Source organism: Canis aureus, chromosome 19, assembly GCF_053574225.1.
Source record: "Canis aureus isolate CA01 chromosome 19, VMU_Caureus_v.1.0, whole genome shotgun sequence".
Taxonomy (NCBI): domain Eukaryota; kingdom Metazoa; phylum Chordata; class Mammalia; order Carnivora; family Canidae; genus Canis; species Canis aureus.
In genome coordinates, this window is record NC_135629.1 from 25,030,648 (window position 1) to 25,049,739 (window position 19,092).

Here is a 19,092-nt window from a genome sequence, read left to right on the forward strand (position 1 = left end):
GGCTAGTGTGTTATCTCCCAATGCTGTTGTGGGCCTTTAAGGGAGACTGTACATTGGTATGTGGTAAAAAATCTAACTAATTTTCCAATTATATATAAAAAAATAGGAATCAGATCTTACTTTGTTTCCATGAATATTCCTTCTAGTGGTATACAGGCTCTCTTACTTTACTGTCAGTCTGGTTTATCACTGTCCAATAGAAATATAATGTGAGCCACAAAAGTATTTAACAATTTTCTAGGTCACTTAAAGAGAACTAAAAAGAAATGGGTGAAATTCATTTTAGTAATATATTTTGTTTACCCCAGTATATCTAAACTATTATTTCAATATGTAATTAATGTAAAAACAATTATCAATGGCATAGTGTGCATCCAGATTTTGTCCTACTCTTCAGGAGTCAGATTTGTATTTTAAATTTCCAGCCCATCTCATTTCACACTAGCCACATTTCAGGTGCTTGATAGACATGTGGAGCTAGTGGCTACCATATTGGGCAGCATAGATACGGACACTAGAAGGATATACCTATGTATTCTTTGCTTGCAGCCTTGGAGGACAGCTGCTTCCCACTAGAAGTAAAGAATGGAGCATCTGCTAACTGCCCTTACCAGGCGACTATAGCAAAAGTTTGAGAGTACAAGATAGAGGCAGGCTCCATATTTCAATTTCCCAATTTTCTATGCTCTTTTAAGAGTAAGCAATGAGGTGCTTCAGCTAGTTATTGTTCTTTTATCTCCCTTACAGAGTTCCCCCAGATGCTTATATGCCAGATCCTTTCTATGTTATGTCAGTTGAAAAGTATGTTTATTCTTCCCTTCAACAAATATTTATTGATTGTCAGCCACATGTATTAGGCATGTGGATACAGCTGTGGAAGATAAGCAAGCCCTCTTTCTTTTTAGAATTTACATTCTAGAAGGTAGTTAATTTGTAATTTTTAGATGCTAAGTGTAGAAATTGAGAGTGACTTATAGTTTAAGAAATGGAAATTGGTTTCATTTTCAAAAACTATCAAGATTGGTTTTTATGGTGGAAAAAAAATGGTAAAATTCAACCTTGACCTGAATGGGAGCTCCTCTTTGCAGTGTGGGAATAGAGTCAGTAAAGGTTAGTATTCCAATACATGAAAAGATCATTTTTGTTTTATACTCCTGTGGTTTAGGGAATGGGTAATGAGAACAAAGAAATGTAAAGTTCAAGTTGGTCTTTGGTCTTCATTTTCCCCATTATTTCCAGTATGTGCTGACATACTAACATTCCAGGTCCAAGGATCCTTAAGGGAATTCTGGAAGCCAGCTGATTATTAGCCCCTCCCCACTTAGGCACAGCACAGCAAAGAGGGCTTATTGTTCTGATTTTCAATGGAAATTTGGACTTACTGAACTAATTGGCTTCTTAGTTGATGGTTTGTTTTATAAGCATTTATTTAGCCACCGCTTTGTAGTTGGGACATTATATACTATGTTTGTAAGACATAATTTTTGCTCTGCAGGAATTAACAAGGTTGCATTTATATGCTGCGGCCAGAGTAAAGGCAGGGAGACAGACTATAAAGCAAGTTTAAATAAAAGTAAAATTAAAACATTAAAGAAAACTTTTCAGAAAGCCATTTTGGTTCTTGAGGAGTGGTTTTAAGAAAATCAAAGTGGATAAAAGGATTAGATTGACCCAGCTGTGCCTGTACCTTGGCCTGTACATACCTGTGATACTCATTTAGGCAGTGTGGCCGTGGGAGTGCCTCTCTGATCCTGTTTAGGGATTATAGAGAACTAATCCAAGCCCCTCATTTCCTGAATGAATGAGTAATGCTTCTCTTACTCAGTGAGGAGTTTTGGAGGAAGGAAGGTCTCCTCTGGCTTTTGTTGTATAATAGACAGTTTTGATCAGAGGGAATATTTAAAGTATTGGAAGAAGAGATGGTACCAAGTCTAGCTGGTTAAAAATGAAACGAGTAGATAGAAAACATAAAAAAAGTCAGTGAGATTGGCTAGAGAGCAAAACAAGAAGAATTTGGCAAAACTTCATAGCATTGATTTGCTTATTGCTACAAGGTAGACAAGAACCAATAGCAAAAGCTTTACTAAATAGATTTGAGGTTAAGGTTAAAGCTGGATCACACATGTATCTTTGTGATTGCCCTGAAAATCTGCCCTACAATTATATTTTAAAGGAGAAAAGTTACAGAGAAGGATAATATGCTTAAGGTGTTACCTAAGAGTTTATTGCTATCATCATCATTATCAGCATGTGATTCCAAGGGACTCACTGCTGTCATAATTCAAATTCATAGACAAATCAGGGACACTTGATAATCAGCATTTTCTGGATCATGTGTTAAGAGAGTTCATTTTTTAATTTGAGAAGTTTGTAAATGATTGAAATGTATTTACCTTTCTACTTTATTCATATTTGGATGTGTTTAAAATATAGTGATATGTATAAAATATTTTGAAAATGTTGATATTAGTGATACCTATGATTTCCAGGAATATCTGTATGGATTTTCTCACAAAGGTCTTTCTTTGTGTCTGAACCCACCTTTCTGGTTGCCTGTTGGCCATCTGTTTATGAATGTCTCCATTTCTCCTGGTCCAAATGGAATTTGTCAACTCTCAGTTGTACCAAACCTTCTCTTTTTATCTCCCCCTACTTACCCATCTGAGATTCCTCTCAATCATCTTTTTTTTCCGTCTGTTTCTTGATTTGTCTCTTTTTTTTTTCACCCTTTGCTCATTTGTTTTGTTTCTTAAATTCCATGTATAAGTGAGATTATATTTGTCTTTCTCTAACTTATTTCACTTGGCGTGATACCCTCTGGCTCCATCCATGTCACTATAAATCGCAAGATTTCATTCTTTTTTATGGCTGAATAATAACACACACACCCCGCATCTTCTTATCCATTCGTCAATTGATGGATACTTGGGCTGCTTCCATATCTTAGGTATTGTAAATACTGGTGCAATAAACATAGGAGTCCACATATCCCTTTGAATTAGTGTTTTTGTATTCTTTGGGTAAATACCCAGTGTTGTGACTGCTGGACCAGATGGTAGTTTTATTTTTAACTTTTTGAGGAACCTCCATACTGTTTTCCAGAGTAGCTATTCCAGTTTGCATTCCCACCCTCTGTGCACAGTGGATCCTTTTTCTCCATATCCTCACCAACACCTGCTGTTTCTTGTGTTGATTTTAGCCATTTTTTTTAAAGATCTTATTTATTTATCCATGAGAGAAACAGAGAGAGAGGCAGAGACACAGGCAGAGGGAGAAGCAGGCTCCATGCAGGGAGCCCGACATGGGACTTGATCCCAGGTCTCCAGGATCACGCCTTGGGCTGAAGCTGGTGCTAAACCGCTGAGCCACCTGGGCTGCCCGATTTTAGCCATTTTGACAAGTGTGAGGTGGTATCTCATTGTGGTTTTGATTTGCATTTCCTTGATACTAAATGATGATGAACATGTTGTCATGTGTCTCTTGACTATCCTTTGGTGATCTGTATGTCTTCTTTGGAAAAATGTGTATCCGTATCTGCCCATTTTTTTAAAAGATTTTATTTATTTATTCATGAGAGATAGAGAGAGAGAGAGAGAGAGAGAGAGAGAGAGGCAGAGACATAGGCTGAGGGAGAAGCAGGCTTCATTCAGGAAGCCTGACGTGGGACTTGATCCCAGGACTCCAGGATCACACCCTGGGCCGAAGGCAGGTGCCAAACCGCAGAGCCACTCAGAGATCCCTCTGCCCATTTTTTAATTGGATTATTTGTGTTCTGGTATTGACTTAGTTTCTTTATATATTTTGTATACTAACCCTTTATCAGATATGTCATTCGCAAATATCTTCTCCCATTCCATAGGTTGTGTTTTAGTTTTTTGATTGTTTTCTTCACTGTGCAGAAGCTTTATATTTTGATGTAGTTCCAATGGTTTATTTTTGCTTTTGTTTCCCTTGCCTCAGAAGACCTATCTAGAACTTGCTATGGACAGTGTCAAAGAAGTTACTGCCTATGTTCTCTCCTAGGATTTTTATCTCACATTGTCTCACATTTATGTTTTTTTAACCCATTTTAGATTTATTTTCATCTAAGGTGTAAGAAAGTAGTCCAGTTTCATTCTTTTGCATCTTTCTGTCCAGTTTTCCCAACACCATTCATTGAAGAGACTGTTTTTTCTATTGGATGTTCTTTCCTTTTTTTTCAAAGATTAACCATCTAGCTATGGGTTAATTTCTGAGTTTTCAGTTCTATTGACCTATGTATCTGTTTTTGTGCTAGTTCTATACTATTTTGATCACTACAGTTTTGTAATATAACTTGAAGTCTGGAATTGTGATGCCTCCAATTTTGTTTTCTTTTTTTTAAGATTACTTTGGCTATTTGGGGTCTTTTGTGGTTCCATATAGATCTTAGAATTGTTTGTTCTAGTTCTGTGAAGAATGTTGTTGGTATTTTGATAGCGATTGCATTATCTGTGTAGTTTGCTTTGGGGAGTATAGATACTTTAACAATATTCTTCTAATCTATGAGTATAGAATATCTTTCCGTTTCTTTGTGTTGTCTTCAATTTCTTTCATCAGTGTTTTATAGTTTTCAGAGCATAGATCTTTCACTTATTTGGTTAGGTTTATTCCTAGGTATCTTATTGGTACAACTGGTAAATGGGATTGTTTTCTTAATTTATCTTTCTGCTACTTCATTATTGGTATTTGAAATGCAACAGCTTTCTCTACATTGATATTGTGTCCTGCAATTTCACTGAGTTCTTGTGTCAGTTCTAGCAGTTTTTTTGTGGAGTGTTTCAGGTTTTCTATATATGGTATCATGTCATCTGCAAATAGTGGAAGTTTTACTTCTTCCTTACTGATCTAGATGCCTTTTATTTCTTTTTGTTGTCTGATTGTTGTTGCTAGGATTTCCAGTACCATATTGACTAACATTGGTGGGTGTGGACATTGTTGTTTTGTTCCTGACTTTAGAAGAAAATCTCCTTGTGTTCCCATATTGATGATGATGATGATATCTGTGTATTTTTTATATATGGCCTTTGTTATGTTGAATATGCTTCCTCTAAACCAACTTTGTTGACGTTTTTATTATGCATGGATGTTTTACTTGGTCAAATGCTTTTCCTGCATCTATTAAAATTATCATATTTTTCTTATCCTTTCTGTTGTTGATGTGATGTATCATGTTGATTCAGTTACGAATATTGAACTACCTTTGGAGGAATAAATCCCACTTGATGGTGGTGACTGATTTTTTTTAAATGTATTGTTGCATTCTGTTTGCTGTTGTTTTATTAAGTATTTTTGCATGTATGTTCATCAGGGATATGTCCTGTCGTTCTCTTTTGTGGTGGAATCTTTATCTGATTTTGGTATCAAGACAATGCTGGCTTTATAGAATGAATTTTGACATTTTCTTTTCTTTTCTATTTTTTAGAATAGTTTAGAAGAATAAGTATTAACTTTCCTTAACTGTTTGGTAGAATTTGCCTATAGAGCCATCTGATTCTGGACTTTTGTTTGATGAGGTTCTTTTCATTATTCATTCAGTTACTTTGCTGGTTATCAGTCTGTTCAAATTTTCTATTTCTTCCTGTTTCATTTTTGGTAGGTTATATGTTTCTTGAAGTTTATCCCTTTCTTCGAGGTTGTCCAATTTGTTGGCATGTAATTTTTCATAATATTTCTTTATAATTTGTATTTCTGTGGTATTTTTTGTTATTTTTCCTTTTTTGTTTGTGGTTTTGTTTGAGTTCTTTCTCTTTTAGCATTTTTGATGAATCTAACTATAGATTTATCAGTTTTATTTATCTTTTCAAAGAACTAGCTCCTGGTTTCTTTGATCTATCATTTTTTTTAGTTTCTATATCATTTATTTCTTTTCTAATCATTATCATTTACCTCCTTCTGCTGGTTTTGGGTTTTGTTTGTTGTTCTTTTTCTAGCTCCTTTAAGGTATAAGGTTAGGTTGTTTATTTGAGATTTTCCTTGCCTCTTGAGGTAGGCTTGTATTGCTAAAAGCTTCTTTCTTAGAACTGCTTTTGCTGCATCCTAAAGGTTTTGGACCATTGTGTTTTCATTTTCATTTGTTACCATGTACTTTAAAATTTTTTTCTTTATTTCTTGGTTGACCCATTCATTGTTTAATAGCATGTTTTTTTTTTTTGTTGTTGTTTGTTTTGTTTTGTTTTTTTGTAGCATGTTATTTAACCTCCATACATTTGTGGTCTTTCCAGATTTTTTCTTGTGGTTGACTTCTAGTTTCATAGGATTGTAGTTGGAAAAGATACATGCATGGTAGATGTGACTTCATTCTTTTTAAATCAATATATTTTGCCTATTGAATTACAGTGTGTCCTGGTGTGGATCCACTTTTGTAGATTTTAATGGGAGTTTTCTGTGGAAGTTTTTAGATTAGGGAGGTTTTCAGCTATTATTCAGATGCATTTTCTGCCCCATTTTCTCTCTCTTCTGGGACTCCTATAATACAAATGTTATTATGTTTAATGGTGTCACTGAGTTGCCTAAGTCTATTCTTGTTTTGCATATTTCTTTTTTCTCTCTTCTGTTCAGGTTGATTACTTTCCATTACTCTGTTTTTTAAGTCACTGATTTGTTCCTTTACTTCTTCCATACTCTGTTCATGCCATCAAGTGTGTTTCTCATGAGTTAAGGAACTTACTTATGTCTTCCACTCTTTTCTCAAGTTGAGTGAGTGTACTTGTGATGAGTACTTTAAATTCTTTATTAGGTCTGTTACTTATCTCTGTTTTGCTTAGATCTCTGGCTACGGCTTTGTTTTGTTCTTTCTTTTGGGATACATTTTCCTGTCTTCCCATTTCCTCTAAGTCTCTGTGCCTCTTTTACTGTGTAGGGAAAGTCAGCTATATTGCCTATTCTTGAGGGTAATAGCCTTATGAAGATCAGCTCCTGTAATGCTTTGCCATGTGGTATACCCTGTTCCTGAGGGTCTGGAGCTTCTGAGAGTGTCTCCAGTGTGTGCTGTATGTGCTCCTCTGTTTTGGTCTGGCTGCTTTATCTTCCAGTCCCCTTGTCTGCAGAGGCTCTTTTTGCCTGTTGAAGGTAGTGTTTGGTCCTTGGCCTGAATGTGGTGAGTTTTAAGTAGGTGTACTGTGGTTTGTTTGTGAAATGATACCTGTTGCTGCTGCCACCAGAACCAAGGCTCTGCAAACTTCCTGGGGGTGGGAGATGTATTGTGGGCAGGGGTACGGGCCAGTCTTCTTAGGAACGGGGCCCTCTGCACTGGGAAGAGCAGTTCTGCCAGGATGCAGGGCTGATGGGGAGGGAGTGGGGGCAGTCAGGGCTTGGTGCAAGCAAGTTTGGTAGTGAATATCTGCACTGTGCTCGTTCCCACAGATGGCCCTGTGCATTTGCTGAGGGTGACGTTAAGGAGATGGTGCCCGCCAGCTCACCTGTCCCTGGAGGGGTCCCTCCACAAATACTGCTCCTCTGGGCCATGCTCCAAGATGAGAAATTAATCCCTCTACAGTGTATTCTAGGTGCTCTTCAGATTGCTGTTTCCATGCTATATGTCTGTCGGCTATTGCTCTGCCTTTTCTCCAAGAGAAGTCTCAGTGTCTTCTGAGCTCTCTGAGAGCCAAGCATGTTGACCTTTAAAATTCTAGGCTTTAAGTCCCACTGGCTGCAAACATCCATGAAATTTGGGCTCTCTCACCCTCCAAGGTAATTGCCCTAGGGATTCGCCTTCCCCGTGTGTTTTCCTGTGTGCTAGTCTGTTTCTCGTCTCTACAACTGTGGCTTCCCCTCCACCACAGCAGTCACAGTCTGTTTCTCTCCCAGGTAGTGTCTCTCTGCACTTCCCACCCTCCTCAACGTGGCTTCCCTTTTACCCTCAGTTGTGGAGTTTGTTTTGCCAGTCTTCAGATAGATTCTTGGCATAGTTAGGTTGAGAAAATAATTATCTAGTTGTATTCATGGGACAGCCTAAGCCTGGGAACCTCCTCCTAAGACATCATCTTCCCTTCCTTCCCTAAATGTTGCCATTGTTAGTGTAGTATTGTTATTTTGCTAAGCAAGGAAGCAGGTAGGGGTAAAGTTAAAAACTTGCTAAAGTTGTACAGCTAATAAACGACAAAGATAGGATTTCTGCTCGGCCAGATTAGATTTACTCTCCTCCCCAGGCATTTTTCCTCTTTGCTAACTTAATGATGATATTCTTAGGAGATTTTTATGTGTGAGTCAGCATGTTGAAGATGGAAAATGCATATTAATAAAATTAGAAGATTGAATTAAAACTAGATGTGGCAGGTTCTAAGGCACAATTTATAGAAACTGTGTAATCTGCAGATATTTTCTTAATGATTCATTTTGTTGTATCTCTTTGGGCAATAGAACATTTTGCCATATAGTTATGGAAAACTTGTTCATTTGAACATTTGTTTGAAATGGGTAATGCAAACCTTTTTGTGAAACACAGTTCATAACGATAAGATACTGAGTGAGGACCTCATTTTCTTGCATAGAAAATAGACTTATGTCTGATTGAGACAGTAAATCTGGTTTGGTGAATTAAGTTTTTAATACGTGGATTATTATATTTCTTTCTGCAGCAGTTTGTATGAACTACCTTTTGTAATCATGCTTTAAGGAGGGCATTGTGTCCCCAGCATACAATTTTCTTAGAAGGTTTATTAATTATGCTTCCCTCCTCAATGGATTCAATTTAATGTATACAATCAATAGATAATTACAGAATACCTACTGTATGCATAACAAATTTCTACATTGCCTTTCACTTCTCTTTAAAGATGAATGAAAGAATGTATCTCTCATGTAACTCAAAGGCCTGTCTTAATGGTGTAATTGTGTATAAGTATAGTTGAAACTTATCTAGCACCATTACTGTTTAGTTTTAGGAATATGTTTAATTTATTAATTATTCCAATCATGTTGATATGAGACTCTCAACATTTGATTAAGCAAGAAGATTGTAATTCAGAAACTCATAGTTTTATTTTTTTGCCAGGAAAGAAATTGAAATATGAATGAAAAAATTAATCTTCTCTGAGCTAATGACATGCATCCTAAAATGGAGATAAGGAGCTTTTATTGAACTTGGCTAGCTTTGAATTGCTTTCAGCTACAACATGTTTCCATTTGTCAATATGATAACTTATTCTCTGAGTTTTATATAATCACATCCTAAAACCTGGTGAATTACTTACAGCATTAAGGAATTGTATTTTACGTAAAAAGAAAACTGACTATCCATTCTATCCATTGACTACTGATTGACATGTACTATTAATCCTACAGGCAATTAAATGTTATGGCAAACCTTGATTTGTGGTTTTGTCATATCACATTATGTGGTTAGGATCTTGCAAAAAGATCTCACGTCCTTTTTGTTGAGATGATGATCATGATTGTCTTTTAAGGGCAGATGAAAATAACATTGATTTCTGCATAGTAAATCTTTATTTTACCTTCATATCAGCTGTTCATTATTTTAAGTGTGGAATCAGGAATGCAAAGAAGAAAGAATCTTGGCAAGTGTGGTCCTTCAGAGGTTGAAGCAGTGTCTGCTTCCTAGGAATAATGATGATGTCCTCACAAGATAGGTGATTTCCTGTGGTGAGATTTGACTGTGTTCCTGCCTCCTGCTAGACTCCTTTGATGCCTTCCTATTTTCTGAGACTGATTCTTCCACCTCCTTGTTATACCTCCCCAATATCTTTTCTGCAATTTACTTCATGCGTATTTCAGCTAGAGTTATTTTTTGTTGATTTCTGCTAAAAACTCTAACTCATCCAGACAAAAAAGTGCTTAGCATAGGTCCTGAGACCTAGTAAATGCTCAATAAATATTATCGTTACTCAGAAAATTTTCACCTGCTCGTGATCATGTTTACTTATAAATGATCCTTAAAGAAACACCTTAATTGACATTAAAGGCTTTCCTTACCTGTCTTTATGAAAAGGAAACCATTCAACAGTTTGTAGCTTTTAGTATTATTTCGTATTGTACATATTTTTCCAAAGAAATCCCCCATTTTAAAAAATGGTCCTTTCCCTTTTTTCTGAGCAAATATAAATGGGCTTCTCTGGTCATTTCCTAAGAATTTCTCTGTGCTAGAACATCTTTTCCCTAATTGTCCTGTGGTGGTCACTGGGTAGAAACAGCAGGAGACCAATAGATTGCAAGGCAAGAGAAGACAGGTTGTGGACAGGCAGGCTTTATGGAAGTGCATATGTCATTTTCCTTAAAAATAAATGAGAACAGTACTTTGAAAGTCATTGCCTCAACTTGAGTTTTGGCAGTATAGTAAAACAAAGATTAATTATTCTCACATTTTAACCAATAAAAATAATAGTGATAACATTTAACCTTTGGCCCCTTGCCATGTGCCTGGCATCATGTTAAGCATTCAGTAAGCATGATCTCATGTAATCTTCATTTAAACCAGAGGGAAATGTTTTCCTTTAGGGACTAGTTCTGAATAGCATTAGATCTCCACATGCCCATGATTATGTATCCACGGTAACTGACATAATTTCACTTTTTCTTTTCCCAGTCTGTCATTAATGGAGTTATTTAATAACTGTCTTTTAGAGCTACTTCATTGTGAATGAACAAAGAAGTTATGTTGCTACGTGGTCTCTTTTTCCAGGATTTTCCTGTGAATTATTGTTCACTGGGGTCTTTGACTCACCCAGTATATAGCTTGGTAGTTCTGAATGTCCAGAGGGTGGCTTATAGAGTTGTAAATGTAGAACAATTTTGCATGGGCTAAATGGGCATAGGAACTAGCTCTGTATTATCTGTCTGTCTGGATGTAGTCGCCTTTTTTAATGAGATCTTATATGTAAACAGACAAATCTCCTGATTATGAAAATAACGTGCTCAATGACTTTGATAAAAAAAAGTACAAAGAAGTAAAAACCACCTCAAAACCTATTATCTGAGGGAACCTGCCTTAATGTTAACATTTTTCTTATGGATTCATTCATTCAGCCAGCAACATTAATTCCTATGTACATATGTACATAAACATAATTGAGAGACAGTGTTTTTAAATTTGGGAAAATAACAGTGTATATAGTTTTGTAATTCTCCTTTAAAGATTTTATAACATGAACATTACCCAAATTTAAGTTTTGTGTTTTTTTTTTTTTTTTTTTTCAAAAAACATGTTTTAATGGTTGTATGGTAATTCCCAGATTGGCTGTGTTATTTCTTATTGTGACTTATTTTGATTGTTTTTTTCTGTTTTGGCATGTTAGATAATGCTAGCTCCTATAACCAATAAACTGCCAAATTCCCAGTAGCTTAATACAATAGAGAGGTATTTCTTAATTATGTCGAAGTTCAACGTGGTGTTCTTGGTCTGCCTTTAAGTGCTTAACTTCTGTCATTTCACTCTGCTCTCTTCAACACGTGGTTTCCAAACATGAGCTGACAGTTGTGGATCATTCCAGCCACTTAACAGGTAGAAAGAGCATGATGGATCACATGTAGGGATTTTGGATGGACCACATTGCATCAGTTCATATTCTATTGGCTGAAGTTTCTTAGGTGATCACAGTGAATGGCAAGAGAGACTGGGAGGTAGAGTCTCAAGGCACACTTAGGAGGAGGACAAAGTGGATTTGGTGATTATGTAGCATTCTCTGTAGCATTTAAAATTTGGAGGAAAATTGTCCCTTTGCTTTCTGGCTTAGACTGAGCATGGACTGTACACTCAGAACAGACAGACCTCTTTCCCCAGCTCTGTTTTGATTACTTCAGCCATAACTTAGTTGACTATAAACTTGAGGATAAGAACACATACTTCAAGGAATGACTCAGATAAAAAGCATGCAAATGCAGCACATGCTTTATACAAATGAAGCACTCAACAATTTCCCTCCCTCCCTCCCCCCCCTTCCGTCCTTCCTTCCCTCCCTTCCTTCCTTCCTTCTTTCTTTTTGGGTCCAAACTAAGCACCTGTTCTGATATATAATAAAAGGAGTATAATAACAGTTATTAAAAACATCAACAGCAGATAAAAAATAAAAATGCTCAGTGATTTTGCAATAACATCCGAGTGTTAAACTATATTTAGTTTACAGCTCGTCAGATGATGTGATAATGAATATATTACTTCTATGCTGTTGATTGATAATTTCTAGGGAGTTGGTGGTATATGTGAAATCAAAAGTTGTATAATTTTGAAAGAAAATGAAAACCGTTCTTTTTTTATATTGCAACAGAATAAATATTTCCTAAGGAATTATGCTTTTAAGATGCTATGCTATTCCCCAAGGTAGTTGTTACAGGAGTTGGCAGTGTTTAACAGATGTTCATAAATAGTACTAAGGCTCCACTTGAGTTTTCTAGGTTACTTACAAAAAAGTCAGGAAATGAATTGAGAAAGTTTAAAAAAATATATTGCTTGATCTACCTTAGGATGAAAACCAGATGAGTAAACAAGCTACCTCAATTATATATATTTTTTGACTTTCATTCAACATGGAACAAGCTAAGGGATTTGTTGAGTATGTTCTCTCAAATTAAATGTGGGCCAAGTATTAGAATATTTTTTAGTCTTCAGGCTTTTGAGTGAATATACCAGTCACTTCAGTATGGGGAGAAAGAAGCAGATGGGATGTGGATAACAGGGGAAAAATAACAGTGCTGAAAGTATTTGATATGCAAAACTCAAACTGTTCCCAGTCTTCAGGTGCTAGATGTAGCACTGAAAAACAACTTCACATAAATATATATTTTCTTTATAAATAACCTACACACGAGCATCATAAACATGAGAAAATCTAGATCCCTTGATGACTTTCCTCTTGCTCAGAATTCCTTACTGCTCTTCCCTGTTCAGTGGATTCAGGTGAAACTCACATGGCCCTTGTGCTTGACCTACCTGTCTTTCCCATACCATACCCCACTTTCTGCTTGTTTTCTGTTACGTGTCCACTCTCTCTCCTGCCTTCATCCATGTTCTTTCCTTCACAGAATACCTTCTAACCCAGGGGAGATCACTCTGGATTTGGTGTTAAATTCACATCATGAGCCTGCTCCATGCTTGCTGTGTGGGCTAAGGCAAGTAACCTAAACTCTAGAATCCTCAGTTTCTCTGTGAAGTGGGTATAGTAATTCTTGCTTCCTAGGGTAGCTAGGAAAGTGAAATGAAGGGAAGCCTAGGTGGCTCATTTGGTTGAGTGTCCAACTCTTGATTTCGACTCAGGTAATGATCTCAGGATCGTGAGATAGAGCCCTGTGTCAGGCTCTATATTTAGTGTGGAATCTGCTTGAGATTCTCTCCTTCTGCCCCTCCTCTCAATCATGTGTGCGTGCTCTCTCTCTCTCTCAAATAAATAATAGATAAAATCTATAAAAAAAAGAAAGAAAGTGAAATGAAGTCATTTATGTATAAGGATTAGCAGAGTCTCAATAATGGGTACCTGGGATCATTATCATTATCACCTATCCATCTTGGTTCAGTTTAACTGTTACCTCTCAGTGATATCTTCTAGGAGACATGTGGTGGTGATGTTTAAGTAGGTGGGCTCTGTAGGAGACAGCCTTGGTTTCAAGCTTGCTCTAACCCCTTACTAGATGGGTTTTAAGTTCTGTAGAGCTCCATTTCTTCATTTGTAAAACATGAGATGTCAGTAGGGTTTGGTAGATGGAATGACCTAGATCTTATTACAGTGTCTGGCTCATGATAAACATGGGTAGACATTGTTGTCATATACATTTATATATTAGAATTGAGATATACTGGACATACGGTATTATGTTAGTTTCACATAATGATTTAATATGTATATATATTGGGAAATGATCACATTAAATCTGGTTAACATCTATTACCAACACATAATGAGAAATTTAAAAAATTTTCTTGTGAGGAGACTCCTCTAAGACCTTTCTAAGTTGACTTTCTTGCCAACTTTCAAAATAGTTGTAGTCACCATGCTGTGCATTATCTGCATGACTTATTTATTTTATAACTGGAAATTTGTACCCTTTTACCTCCTTCACTTATATCTCTTACCCAGCACCTCTTGTTTCCGGCAACCACTAGTCTATTCTCTGGTCCTATGAGTTCTTTGTTTTGTTTTGTTTTTTAGATTCTACACATAAGTGAGATTGTACAGTATTTGTCTTTCTCTGTCTTGACTTTTTTCACTTAGCGTAATGCCTTTAAAGTCCATCCATTTTATTGCAAATGGCAGGATTTCCTTCTTGTTAACGACTGAATAGTGTTCCTCTGTGTGTGTGTGTGTGTGTGTGTGTGTGTGTGTGTGTGTGTGTATACACACATTTTCATTATCCATTCATCCATTGGTGGGCACTTAGGTTGTTTTCATATCTTGGCTGTTGTAAATAATGCTGCAGTAAATGTGGCAGCACAGATACCTTTTCATTTCTGTCATATAATTATCCAGAAGTAGAATTGTTGGATCATATGATAGTTCTACTTTTAATTTTTTGTGGAACCTCAGTACTGTTCTCCATCATGGCTGCACCAAATTTATGTCCCTTCCACCAGTGCAGATGTTGTCATATTCCTGTTTTTTCTGATATGTTAAGTAGTATGTTCCACATATCAGTGTGCATAGGGTAGGGGGAACAGCTGTAATTTGACCTGTGGGGTCTATAGCCCAGAAGCAGCAAATTCCTTATGAGATAGTTGTGGTCTGATCTCTCACAAAATACTTTTCATATAAGAAATAGATTATATGTATTTAAATCAGGATAGGAGGTTTCAAGAATCATCTTTTTAAAATTTTCTTACATGTCACTAAGCATAGAGGACCATCCCTATTGGTTTGCCTGGGACAGACATAGATACATCTATTATTCCAGAACTGTTGTTAATAGCAATCCCACTCTCAAAATATCTTCTTTTAAACAGTAAAGTATATGGTCACCTTACTCAAAGAACAACTTTAAAGATGACTTTTTTTCTTTTTCTTTTTCTTTTTCTTTTTCTTTTTCTTTTTCTTTTTCTTTTTCTTTTTCTTTTAGAGAGGGAACACGTACAAGCAGTGGCAGGGGAGGGATGCAGAAGGAGAGGTAGAATCTTAAGCAGGCTCCAGCTCCATGCTCAGCACAGAGCCCGATACGGAGCTGGATCTCATGACTTGAGATCATGCATCTGAGCGAAAATCAAGAGTTAGGTGTTTAATTGACTGAGCTACCTAGGCACCCCTAAGGAAGACTTTTTGATAACAACTGTCTTTAATATGAAGCCTGTTAAGGAGGACAGAATATGATAGCTTTGAGTATTATCCCATAATTAATTCTTGCAGCTGTTAAATGAAGGATGAACAGATGATGAACAGGCCTTTCTGACACTATTAAACTACAGGGAGTAGGGTATAAAACACTTGGGTGGAACAAAGCTTGCATCTCTGTTCCAGGCCCAAGGCTGTTTCCCATTCATCTTTGCATTCCTAGTACGTCAAACATATATTCCATAAATAGTTATAGATTGGAAAAATTATTAAGAGAATAGACGACCCTAGGAACCTTCCATCTAGTTTTAATAATGGCCAAGAGAGACTTTTCTGATGCACACACCCACTAGGTTTTCTCTACTGCTGTTGGGCCATGTCCTTAAGCTCGGTCTAGGAAGAAGGCAAAACTTAAGGGAGTAGCAGCTCCATGGCCATGGCAGGAAGGTGGGAAGTCATGAACAGAGGCATCAGCAAAATACCTACTGGTGGGAAAGAGAAGCGTGCTGCCTATGGGAAGTGTACATGGCCACCTTCCATAGGGATTCTATGGACAACTCCTCAAAGCAATACTACTTGGAATAAACCCCAAATCACTATTTGCCTTTGCAGGTTGGGAAACATTTGGGTACCCAATCAGAATTCATCAGGCTGCAGAATTTAGATACTTAACAACCATACTCATGAGAATGATGTGTAAACCAGAATATCATTGGGCCCATTTACAAAATGAAATGTTTTTCTTGTAACTGGAATGTTCACATCTACCATCCTAATTGATGTCTTAGAAGACAGGTTTGTTTTACCTATACATAGAGGGTTTTTCCCCCCCTTTCAAGGAGAAAAGCACACTTAAGCAGAAGCTGAGGCTCTCATTTACTCACACACTCAGCAAATATTTATTGGATGCATGTGTTAGGTGGTGGGAAATATATTGGCTGACGTTGTTTTGAGAATTTGATGCATGTTTAATAAATGCTGTTAAGTGCTTTGATTGTTTTTTTCCCGTATAGACATTTCAGAGTAAGTCATTGTCTGTTTAAGACATTTCAGAGTAAGTCATTGCCTGTTTATAAAGGAGTCCTCTAAGAGGGCCAGGCAAACTGGACTCTGAGTTGGACCTTTAGTAGCTATATTAATGTGCTTTACAAATTCCAGAAAAAAAAATAGAGTCCTTCTGAGTGACAAAAAATCAAAGTCGAGGCCTTTACGTCTGAACCCAAAGCCAAGGAATCAGGGCCTCTAGCATCTGTAGCCCTACTCAAGAAACTGCTTGCCTTCTCCCAGGGACTCTGATTCATGTCTGCACATCTTCTTGCTTCCTAAAGCTTAGTCCAAAACACCCTAGACTGGGTAGGCTCCCACCAGTCAAGGGTGGTGAGACCTGCTTGAAACCTGTCTGATATCCTGTCTCTTAGATATCTTGATTTTGTTAGTTCAAACTTTCAAGAGTCCTGGTGTCTTCCCCTACCCTACCACGAATACTATAAGCAGCAACCATTAGCTGAACAAGGATCTAGGTCTGTTGTGTTTCACATTACAAAGATGTTCTCAATATAGAAACATTCACTGTCATGATCCAGTGCCTTTGAACTTCACAGTGGTTAGAATTTAAAGGGGTCTTTTGTGAACACTGATGTCCCTGAAGAAGGTAGATTGCTAAAAATTTCCACTTGGCTAATAGTATGGATCTCTAGTGATAGAGAATGATACTTCCGTTGTTTCTGTTCTAACTTCTGTGGCTAAAAGGCTTGTAGTTTCATACCAGACCAAACAACTTTTTATTTTTTCAACTTCCTTTGGTTAAAGCAAATTAGTTTTGGTGGTGTAGTAGTGGAGGACGATGTTATAGGAGTTTGATATTAAGTGCTATTCATTTGGAAAGAGTGGTACAACTGAAAGCCTGGTGTAATTCTTTCCAGTTTTTATAAACTTATATTCAGCTAACTTTTTCCCCCTGTTAAATCCCTTTTCAACTTTTAATTTAAAACTGTATCAATGATTGATAAACATCATCTGCAGCTCTACTGTCTTATCGATTTTCACTTTCTGTTTTCAATAATAAAAATCTTTTATACTTAAGACCAGGAGAGTATCAAATTAATAGATTTTTCTGGACCATTGGGCACCACTCAATTGATATTCAGTTACTTACTGAGAACATATTTTGCATACATGAAGTGAGTGGGAATACAGAGAATAAACAAATTAGCAAATAATTGGTAGATTGTGAGGAGTTTTGTGATAGAAACCAATGAGTGATAAAGTCATGGAGGACTAAGGATGGTCAAGGAAATCTTTGAGGAGGTGATTTAAAATTGATATGTAAGAACAGAAACAACCAGTAATGAGAAGAATGGAGAGTAAGGTTTTACAGCAGAGGTGACAGATAGGGCTGAGATCCTGAATTGGACAGCTTTGTCAGTTTGAAAAACAGAAAGCAGACCTGTGTGATTGATGTTTAGAGAAGGGCAGTGGGGTGAAATCTGCGGGGCAGGTTTTTGTAAGCCTAGATTAAGTAGTTTGGGTTTCATTCTAAGTGAAATGGAGAGCTGCTGAAAGAATTTTATAAAATCCTTATCAGTTAACATCTAAACAATGCTAGATGCCAAGCCACCAGAAAACTCAGTGAGTCATTTGTTCTTGCTTAAACGTCTTCATAATGGCTCATCCAGGACCTCACTTGGTGTGGCTGCAAGTTACTGATGAGGTCTAGGTCCACTCTAGGTATCTCTTATCTTCCTTGGACCAAGGGGCTGAGTGGGGCATATCCACAGGAATTGGCCAGTGTGCATGAGAGCAAGCCTAACCAAGCAGGTTTTAAGCCTCCGCTTGCATCACATCTGCTAACATTCCACTGCCTGAGCCCAAAGTCAAATGATCAAGGGCCTCTCTAATGGAAGGAGTTGTAAGGGCACATGGCTATGGGTGCAGCTCCAGGGAAAGGTGAAGATGGAGGTCATGATTTATTCAACCACAACAATTCCCTGCTCTTACTTATTTTATAAAAAGTTCACCATAGACCAGAGTGACCAGCTATCCTAGATTGCCTGGGAAGGAGAGGGTTCCTGTGATATGGGACTTTCATTGCTAAAATCAAGAGAATCCAAGGCAAACCGGATTTTCCAAGGAAATGGAGCTATTTCCTATTTTGGATTGTTCCAGGGTGAATGGATTAACAGGGCTTCTGGAAAAGGTAGGCTGTTCTTGTGATAATGCACATGAGAAAAGATGGCAGTTTGGATGATAAGGGTGACAGAGGAAGTAGAGAGAAGACGATGTCTTTGAGATATATTCTGTGGGTAGAGCTCATGGGATTTGCTCTTGTTTGGGATGTGGTAGACAAAGGAGTTGAGGATGTGTTAGGCCAGTTGAATATGCTATTTGCTGGAGCATGATGATCTGAATATCCTATAAAGTAGAATAATAAATTCTAATAATTATTGCAAGAATATTCTAATACATCGGTAGATGCAAATACATCCTGACTATAATCACCCAAGATGGTATTTCTCTTTGAAATCCTGCCAAAGAAGTGAGTGGGATAAATGTGGAGTTTACTCTATACAGACCTAATCCTATAAAAATGTGGGCAGCCCCGGTGGCGCAGCGGTTTAGCCCAGGGCGTGATCTGGAGACCCTGGATCGAGTCCCACGTCGGGCTCTCTGCGTGGAGCCTGCTTCTCCCTCTGCCTGTGTCTCTGCCTCTCTCTCTGCATCTCTATGAATAAATAAATAAAATCTTTAAAAAAAAATAAAAATGTAAACAGGTTCTATCAGAAAAATGATTGCCACTAACAAAGTCAACCTTCCTAACAGTCAGCATTGGCTACCTCAGCTCACCATAGCACTTGGTTTCTACAGTGAA

General features: G+C 37.2%; 1 protein-coding gene across 1 annotated transcript in view; it reads left to right on the forward strand.

Moving 5' to 3' along the window:
* SUCLG2 (succinate-CoA ligase GDP-forming subunit beta) overlaps positions 1-19,092 on the forward strand; it is a 263,193-nt gene that overhangs the window by 51,569 nt on the left and 192,532 nt on the right. The gene's annotated exons all lie outside the window — the stretch shown is intronic.